This window comes from Equus asinus, chromosome 13 (genome assembly GCF_041296235.1).
Source record: "Equus asinus isolate D_3611 breed Donkey chromosome 13, EquAss-T2T_v2, whole genome shotgun sequence".
Classification (NCBI taxonomy): domain Eukaryota; kingdom Metazoa; phylum Chordata; class Mammalia; order Perissodactyla; family Equidae; genus Equus; species Equus asinus.
In genome coordinates, this window is record NC_091802.1 from 30,053,792 (window position 1) to 30,062,749 (window position 8,958).

An 8,958-nucleotide genomic window follows, 5' to 3' on the forward strand; every position below is an offset into this window, starting at 1 on the left:
TGTTACGGTGCCTGGCCATTCACCAGGCAAGGTACACACACCATCCCACTCACTTCCCCAGAAGCCTCTGGAAGCGAGCCACGTTCCCCATGGTGCGCAGGGGGAAGCTGACCTCAGGGAGGTTTCCATGCCAGAAGGTGGTAGGACTGTGGTTCAAGTCCTGGTCATCTGTGCTCATTTGCCATCCTGCTGTCCCTTTGGAACCGCGTCAGGCTGTTCATGGACCCATCCTTCTCAGGGGTGGAGCTTGTCCCACAGGTGACTTGGCGGTTCCTTGGCTGTCACTGTGCCTTGTATTTCCGATGAGCCTTTCCGTTTCATTGAGTCACGTCTCCTCCCTCTGGTCCCCCAAAAGCTGCCGTGCAGCAGAGACTCTCCCCTAAACAGCAGAAGCAAGGTGCTGGAGGCCAGAGTCAGCTCCTGAGCCGAGTCGGGCCTCTGTCCCAGCTCAGGACTTGCAGCCTCTGCCAGGCCCTCTGATAGCTCAGCTCAGCCCCACCCTCCCCCTTCCCCATCTCACAGAATCCCTCCAAACAAGATTGGAAAACCTGGACCCCCCAAGCTGAACTTCACAAAAGGATCCTGTGACCCCTTATTAATTGCAATAGCCAGCCATCAGCCATCTGCCCTGGAGGGCTGCATCCCATTCCAACTTTAGGCAGATTCTACTTTAGAAGGTTTAGCTGAAGTGGTAATAATAACGTTAATACTGGTAATATTACTGCTACTACCAGTAGCTTGCAGTTATCAAGAATATGATATAGTCTAGGCGCCAGGCTTGGCTCTTTGGAGGTAGGTACTAGTATAACCTTCACTTTAGGATTCCAAGGAAACCAAAGCTCAGAGAGGCTAAGTAATCCACCTAAGTTCACACAGCTGATAAATGGTGGAGTTGAGATTTGAACTTAGTAAAGTCTAACTTCAGAGGCTGTGCTCTTAACCGCTATGCAGTGTTTTTGGAAGCCTTATGAATATCTGCTAAATACTTCTTGAGGAGATAAAATATGAGCATAGTGAAATTGGTGAGGTGAGCTCTGGGAGAAAAGATTGCTTTGTGGGGGGATTCCTGTGCCCTAAACCTGGTAGGAGATGCCTCTGTGTATGTTTACAAATGTAGCTGAGCAGGAGAACTTGATGGGCCAACTATAAGAAGATGTTTAAAAAATCAGTTGCCCTACGCAGAGAGAGGAAACTGGATCTAACGCTAATTCATACGGAAAAGGATTCGAGTCTGCTGCAGGTCCGGCATGGAATGTGACTGCTCGGAGATGATGGTGTCACGGGCATTCTGAGAAGAGATCCAGAGATGCTGCCCTGGGATTGGTGCTCACCAGAACATACCTTGAGCAGCCAGTGCTTAGTTCTGGTGTAACGTTCTGGAGGGTCCTAGACAGCCTGGAGTGCTCCCAGAGGACGGGGGCAAACCCAGGAATCCTGAGGAGGGGGCGTGGTTGGAGGACCTGGGGCCTTGGCTGCAGATGTTTGGAGGGGAGACCAGATCCGGACCTCCCAAACACTGGAAGGCCTGGCTATATTTGGAGTTTGAGGGGGCTGATAAAGGTCACCCCTCTTTTCCTTGCCTCCTTTAGGAACCAGTTGACGGATAGAGAAGCCAGGAAAATGGAGACAAAAAAAAAAATCACCTTTATTGCCGATAAAGCTGCTTGAGAAGGTGGGTTAGGGTCTGAGCCAGGTGGGCTTGCTAAGACCTCGTCCCTGAACCTCGCATGGTCCCCAGCACAGGTGCTGGCGGTGGTGGACAGCTGCCACTGTAAACGGGAGAGTGTGACGTCTCTACAGAGGGACAGCTCAAGAGAGAGGAAGGGGTCCTTGGTGCAGGCGTTGATCTCTCTCCCAAACCCACCCACCAAAAGTCACTCTCCTTTCCTGGGGAGAGGAGTGAGTGAGGGGAAGGAGAGCCAGGAATGCTACTTGAGTGGTGGTCCCTCCATATTCAAAGAGGAATGGGAAGTAAGGGTCCCCCATAACAATTAGGAAAAGGGTAGGCTGAAGCCATGTAATTCTACAGGGTAGTACTAGTGACAAAGCGGGGATGCCAGTGGGAGGCAGATTTCAGCCCTACAGAAGAAACAAAACTTTGGGTGCTGCTTATGTGTCTGTGCAGTGAAGGGCTGACTCAGCAGGTGTGGGATGGTCAAATTGCACACATTTCAGAGAAAGGTCTGGCCCTTGACCAACTCCTGGGAGGAGGCCTTGTAATATGCTCCTGATAAGAGTGTCTTTGTCTGCCTGGGGCCTTGGGACACAACTGAGAGCTGATTCTAACAATATGATTTATGGTGGGGGCCCTGGACCAGCTTGACCTCTGGAGAGGCTGAGTAACTCAGATCAGCCACAGAGGTGCTCCACGCCTGGTGATAAACCACCAATAAAAACCCTGGACACCAAGACTCAGGTGAGCTTCCCCAGCTGACAACACTTCATATGTGTTGTCACACAGCATCTCTGGGGAAAGTAAGCATTGCCCCTGCAGCTCCACTGGGAGAGGCAACTGGTAGCTTGTACCTCGTCCCTCCTGGACCCCGCTCTGTGTTCCTTTTACTTTTGCTGGCCTTCACCTGCATCCTTTAGGTGCAACAAGCTGTAAGCATGTGTATAACAGCTTTTCTTTGTGAGTCGTTCTAGTGAATCATTGAACATCACGGTGGTCTTAGGGACCCATGACGCATTGTTAGATGCACTTGACATTTGGTCCTTATTATCCTCACAGTAACCTTGTGAGCGAGGCACTGTTATTCCCATGACTGATGAAAAAACTGAGGGATAGAAAGGTTAAGTAACTTGCCTGGGAGTACACAGTAAGACTTCAGAGCTCCCTCTCTTGACCAGCCCCCCCCCCCAACCACCAAAGGAAGGGACTTGGAGTGACAGGCTGGCCCCCTTTGCTAGAAGGTCCCATGGAGTGGCCCCAAGGCCCTCCAGCTTCAAGGCGGTCAGTCATCCTGGAGGGATGATGATGACAAAGTGCTGGAGGAAGAGGCAGGAAGCTCGTGAATTTCCTGTCTTGGAGAGCTCAGGTGCACCTCTGTCCAGGTTGGGATCGTGGAGACAGGATGAAAGTCTTCTCTGCCGCATGGCTGCAAGCTTTCCTCTCCTCTCTCAAGAGCTTTCAGCTGCAAGCCACAGGATGCCTATTATGCTGATTTCTTTAAGAAGAGTCTACTTTTTCACATAACAAGACATCTGAAGTTGATGGTTGGTTCAGTAACTCAGCAATGACAGGGCTCTGGGTTGGTATGTCTGTGGTCCCCTTTCCTCTTTCCCTCACTGCCACCTCCTCACCCATGGTCACATGATGATGGCAGCAGGAGTTCCAAAATTGTGTCATTGCTTGACAACTTCCAAAGCAAGAAAGAAGTGGCAGAACTTTCCTTGCAAGCCTCCGTCTTATCAGAGAAGAAACCCTTTTCCAGGATCCCCCAGCAGATTTTCTTTGACATCTCTTCGGCCATTCCTGGGTTGCTTGCCCACCTAACCCAATCATGAGCAAAGCAGAAAGCAATTGCCACAAGTCAGGCCCTGGGACTGGGCACCCCACTTACCCAAGATCTGAACAAAGTTGAAGTTCCATTAGGAAGGCTGGCTGTTGGGAGGCAACCGACCCCAGCTGCCACAACCTCAGTCTTACCTTTTCTTCTTAACTCATATCGAGGGCCGAGAAGAAGAGCACTCTGGGGGATGGCGTGGCTGGGCAGAGCGGGGCAGTGTGAGTGGCTGTCACATGGCTGCGGGAAGCATGGATTTGGGTCTGGGAATTGGGGAGATGGGCTAAATGGAGGTGTGGAGTGACACTTCAGTGCTGTGGGCGCAAACCCATTACCCTCGCTTGCTCCACCCTCACCTGTCCCATACCCAGCCTTCACCCCTGAAGTCAGAGGCTTAAGATGACCCAAAGGGTGCCAGGGAGACTTCGGACCCTTCAGTCCCTAAAATAGGCAGCCACTCTTAGAGATGTAATCCATGTGTCACCATCTAGGGGGACCAACTAGTCGTGGTTTAACTGGGATTGTCTCTGTTTGAAAACTAAAAGTCCCACATACCAGGAACCCTGTCAGTCCTGGGCAAACTGGGATGGTTGGTCACCTTGCATTAGACGTAAGCCCCCTTGGAAGGATCCAGGTGAGGCTGTGGGAGGGGCGAGTCACAGGAGGTCAGGACAAGAAATAAGGATGGTGGTGACCGTCTCTGCTGGGTTGGTGCATTTTTGCTTTCATTTTAAGCAGAGGTGGCTGGCCGGCCCATTCTGCGGCAGGAGGGGCTTCTCCTTGACTTCACGTCTCCTCCCCACCCTCAGGTCCTTGTCCACCACCTCAAGTCGGCAAGGGGATTGGAGAGCGAGGTGTTTTCTGAGCAACTTTTGAGATCCTTGTGTGGATGGTTGAGGCTCCTGATCAGGTCTCACCTCACAGCTGAGACCCTAGTCCTGGAGGATAGCAGACTGCATGCAGAGTGAGGAGCTCAGGACCTGTGAGTCGTCCCAGGGAGAGACAGCTTTTTGCGCCTTTGGAAGATGGAGTTCCTCCCACTCTTCTCCTCCAGACTGTGAACAATAAAGTTGAGCAGCCCAACTGCTCATTTTCTTTGAAATTCTAAAACAAACAAATAGAAGACAATAACAGATGGCTTTCTCCCTGCCAGTAGCCACAGTTCTCAAAGGTTTTCTACAAGCTGCCGTGCTCCGCTTGCTCTTCCTAAGCACTCCCAGCAGTCAGCGGGCTGCTGAGATCTTAGACACGCGGCTCCATCTTAGGAAAACCCATGGCAGCCGAGGGGGTCCTCCCCAGGACCCCAAAGCCTGTGTCTGCTGCAAGTTGGGACACTTGGGTAAGCGGCAAGATGGCTGAGGTGCAGGAAAGCCTGACACACGGGGATCGGCGTGGGGAGGTAACGAACCTCAGCTGCCCCCACCTCCCTCTCATCTCCTCCACTCACCTGGTACCCAGGGCCAGGAGGAAGAGACCCCTGGGGGACGCACGGCTGGCAGAGTTGGCCAGCGTGGGTGGGAAGCAAGGGTTTGGGTCTGGGCGTTGGCTTCGCTCCTGGCACAGAGCTTTGCCTCCTGATCTGATCCAATCCGCTTAGTAATTCCTGGAGTGCTAAGAGCAAGCCTCGGGCATCTTTCCTGACATTCGCCAGTTGTCGATCTTTCCTTGTTTTCCCCTGGAAAAACAGTTTGGCAGTGTGTCAACATGTTGAACATAGAGCTACCATGTGACCCAGCAATTCCACTCCTGAGTATATACCCAGGAGAAATGAAAAGATATGTCTGCACAAAACTCTTACATGAATATTCATGGTATTGTTCAGAATAGCCCCAAAGTGGAACAACTCAAATGTCTTTCACCTGATGAAGGGATAAATAAATTGTGGTATATCCATACAACAGAGTGGTATTTGGCAATAAAAAGAATGAAGTACTAATTATGCTATAATATTATGCTAAGTGAAAGAAGCCAGTCACAGAAGGACGCATATTGTATGATACCAATTATATGAAATGTCCAGGACAGACAAATCTATAGAGACAGAAAGCAGATCAGTGGGAGCCTGGGGCTGTGGGGTTGGAGGAGCAGGGAGAGTGGCTGCTAATGGGTACAAAGTTTCTTTTTGAAGTGACAAAAGTATTTGAAAATTACCGTGTACTTTACATAGGTGAATTGTGTGGAATATGAATTATATCTCAATAAAGTTGTTTAAAAAATAAGGTGTAAGTTCACTGTATATTTGAAATGATGCTATGATTTATAATTCAAATCCCCTTTAATATTGATGGATGCAAATCAAAATTGGGATTATCTTAAATTGTTTTTGGTTTATGGACATTCTGAAGCAACGTGGGCTCCAGAATTTATTTGGGTTATACATATATAAAGTGCCTGATTCAGAGACTAACACATTATAGGTATATCAAAATGATAACTGAATCAGAACTGCAGGTAAGTCACAATATGTCTTGATCAATGACCTTGGTTGACCTTCACCATCTCCAAGAAGTCTCAGGGGAGTGGCGGCATATGTAAGGCATTCTTTTGTTTCCAGCTGTGTGCTTGCCTCCCCTCTCCCGGGGCACAGAAGATGGAACTGCTAGAGCGAGATCAGGCCCCACGCCTCCCTTCCAGCCTGGAAGACATCTGTGATGGGGTGAAGGGCAGCATCAGGACCATGTTGCACAAGGTGCTGTCATGTGACAAGGAGGCAGTAAAGAGGTCTTCTGCTTTTCAGATGTCTTGTCTCTGGCATACACTCCAAGAGGCTTCACTCTGATGAGATCTCTTGGTTGCCCTCTTGCTTATCTCTCCTCTTTCCTTTTGAATTCCTTCCACCAGCAGGAGAGAGTAGTGGACAGGCATTCAGGCTCTGCAGACAAATGGGCCTGCTTTAACTACCAACTCTGCCGCTCACTTTCTGTATGGTGTAGGGATGTTACTTCACCCCTTGAAGCGTTGTCCAATAGAACTTACTGTGCTGATGGAAACGTCCTAAAATTCTGTGCTGTCAATATTGTCATCGCTTACCCCTTTCGCTATCGAGCACTTGAAATGTGACTAGTGGGATTTAGGAACTGAGTTTGAAATTTAAATTTTCTTTTTTTGGTGAGGAAGATTGTCTCTGAGCTAACATCTGTGCCAATCTTCCTCTATTTTTTGTATGTGTGACGCCGCCACAGTATGGCCTGATGAGCAGAGTGTAGGTCTGTGCCCGGGATCAGAACCTGCGAAACCCGGACTGCCGAAGCGGAGCGTGCAAACTTAACCACTACACCGCTGGGCCAGTCCTGAAATTTTTAAAATTTTTAATTAGTCAGGTATGACCAGGGGCTACAGCCTCAGAGCCTCAGTTTCCCTGTATCTCCTAATGGGATAATGACGCTACCTACCTCATACGATCGTTGGGTGAATTCACAGAAGAAATGCAGGTATGGCAGGATAATGGACTGAGATTTTAATTAAAATTTGGTTCCCTCAGCCACAGATAGGCTGTGTTCTCTGCTGCAGGGGCTCATGTTTGTGGGGCCCCAAACAGATGTTGCCAGAAACCCAGAAGGGAACTTGGCATTTGTGCTTGGAAGTGTAGGTCATAGAGAGAACCTATGCTGGATCAACCCAGAGAGCAAGTGATGGAAGCACGTGCTTCTGAGTGTGGAAGGTGGAGGAGGCCAGCTCCACGGGAGAGGCCAGACCAGGAGTCTGGATCTCCGATCCACCCTGGTGTGCTGGGCTGGCTGTGTGGGGACTTGGGGCTCCTGTCTTCAGGCTGGGGCAGCTCAAGTCCCTCTCTCTCCATTAGGGTCACATTAATAAGTGCAAACAGCAGTTTCCTGCAGGAGTCAGCCAGCGTGTTGTCATCCAGAAAAGCAAATCAAGTCAAAACTCACCAGGGCTGAGGTTTAACACCAAGGTCCAGTGGAAATGCCACCTTTCTGAATAGAATCAGGCCTTGAGGGAGAGGTTGCAGAGTCTGAAGGTCAGGGCTTGGTAGTGATAGCCCCAGAAACAGAGCATGTTGGGAGCAAGTGGAGGGTTTCTGAGGCTCACCCCTGTGGACCTGCGGCACTTGAGGCAGCAGGGGGTGGGGGTGTCCAGCTAGCGCAGAGCGGACACCTTGACTTCCAGACATCCATCCTTGTGGGAAAGGTTCTCAAAGACGCTCTGACATCCAGTGAGAAGGAGACCAGGAAGGCAGGCCCATCCCGGAGACTCAGGGAGAGGAAAGAAGCAGGTTCCGGTGTCCTTGGCTTGTCTGTCACCATCCTGGATGGTTATCGCTCCAGGAGGGGCATGGCCCCATTTCTGGGTTTGACAGTTCTGGTGGAGTCAAACCTGTCTCTACTAAATAAATTAGATCTCTCCAGGGCAGATCAATATTTAATGTGGGGTTTAAAAAGACCGACTCAGGAAATGAGTTTAAAAGTGGAGAATTTGCCTTAGGTAGCAATTTCTGAAATACAGTGGTATCAGGGGACAGATTATTCAAACCCAAGCAGTGGATAATATAAAAACAGTTGAACAAGCCTAGTTCAGCTTCCTGTGCATCGGAGATGCTGAATCCTCCAGTTTTCTGTGTGTTAGTCACAGAGGGTTCGTGTCAAGTTGGAAGAGACCGTCTACTGTGACAGCGTCTACTCCAGGGATGGCAAACTCCGCCCTCACCTGTGGCAGACATCACTAATCAATCCCAGGCCTCTTTCCTCTTGAGCCGGGCGCAGACTCATTTTTTTCTCAACATCGCATTCTAGGCAGCCACCATCTGTCAGTCAGAGGGCGCCTGGTGTGAAATATTTCCCAGCCTCATCCAGTCCAAAGTCTCCACTCAACAGAGGAGAAGCTCAAGGTTACACAGCGAGTTAGTGGCTAATCTAGGGCCAGGGCCCAAGTCTTCTTGGTCCTAAGACAGACTTTTTCCCCCACATGAATGAGATAGAGCTTGGGTTCCATCAGGGGTCCTTTCACTGACCTCTTTGTGAGCAACACGGGGCTTTCCTTGAGTGACATTGAATACTTTATTCTAGAGATAAAATGATGGACTTTCAGAGCTAGAAAGCAGCTCAGAGACCATGTGGTTCTACTCGTTCCATCATGAGGAAATTCAAACTCAGAGACGCCAAGTAACTTGCCTAAAGATGCATAGCTGGTTGCTCTTTTCTCAACACCAATAATATGCATTCCAATCCCAGAGCTCTCATTTTGAGGCCTCGGACAAATCACTCAAATGTTTGGACTTCCATTTTTTGGTTAGAATCTTGGTGCTTAAGAGTTGCAAAACATGTGCATTAGGAAATATACAGCATCAATTTTTGACGTATTTTGATGTTTAATATGCATCCTCATCACCCTTCTAATAATATTTTGGTTGGCTGATGCAAAAATTGGTTTGCATTCTCTAAACAAATAGTAACTGGGAACGTAGATTTGTGCCAGGCCATAGACAGGTGTCCGT